Source organism: Helobdella robusta, assembly GCF_000326865.2.
Source record: "Helobdella robusta unplaced genomic scaffold HELROscaffold_8, whole genome shotgun sequence".
Lineage (NCBI taxonomy): Eukaryota > Metazoa > Annelida > Clitellata > Rhynchobdellida > Glossiphoniidae > Helobdella > Helobdella robusta.
Window position 1 is genome coordinate 3,537,345 of NW_008705459.1, and position 728 is coordinate 3,538,072.

Consider the following 728-nt stretch of genomic DNA (forward strand, 5'->3'; position numbering starts at 1 on the left):
ACGTAAGTAAGCAATAAAATAAAAGCGAAGGCTAATACTACACTCACAGACATACACAGGCACACACAGGCAAACACAAACAGACACACACTCATACATACACAGACACACACTCATACATACACAGACACGACACGACGTAAAGATGAATGCATCTATTTATATTAAAGTTTTTATGCGAGTAACTGACTTATTGAGTTGTTTCTACATGTAATGTTTCATCTCAGCCATTAATTCATAAAGTTTTTATGGAAAGAGGTTAAATATAAAAGGTGCTCATTAATTTATTTATAGGAATGCATGTTGCGTGCAACAGCAGCAAAAAGATATAAAGATGTATCCGTTGTGGAAATTGTGGTAGCGATGGTTGTTGTTTTTTTATGGTATCTCTCCGCGAGCTTTCTACCGATATTACATTGGTTTTATAACTCATTGCGTTCGTTCAAGGCAAGTGAATGATGATGACGATGACGACGATGATGATGACGGTGATGAAAACGATGAGGATGATGAGGATGTGTTACGTTCTAAAATCCAGGTTAACGTCAGTCACGTGACATCGCGTCATGAAAACACCGCTGTACATGCATGTACGTGTGTATGTTTCATGTATGCGTGTGTATATGATGTGTGTGTGTGCATGTGTGTGTGTGTGTGTGTGTGTGTGCGTGTGTGTTTTAAAAAATAGATAACTCTATTCTCGATCGATAATAAAAGTTTCATCATCA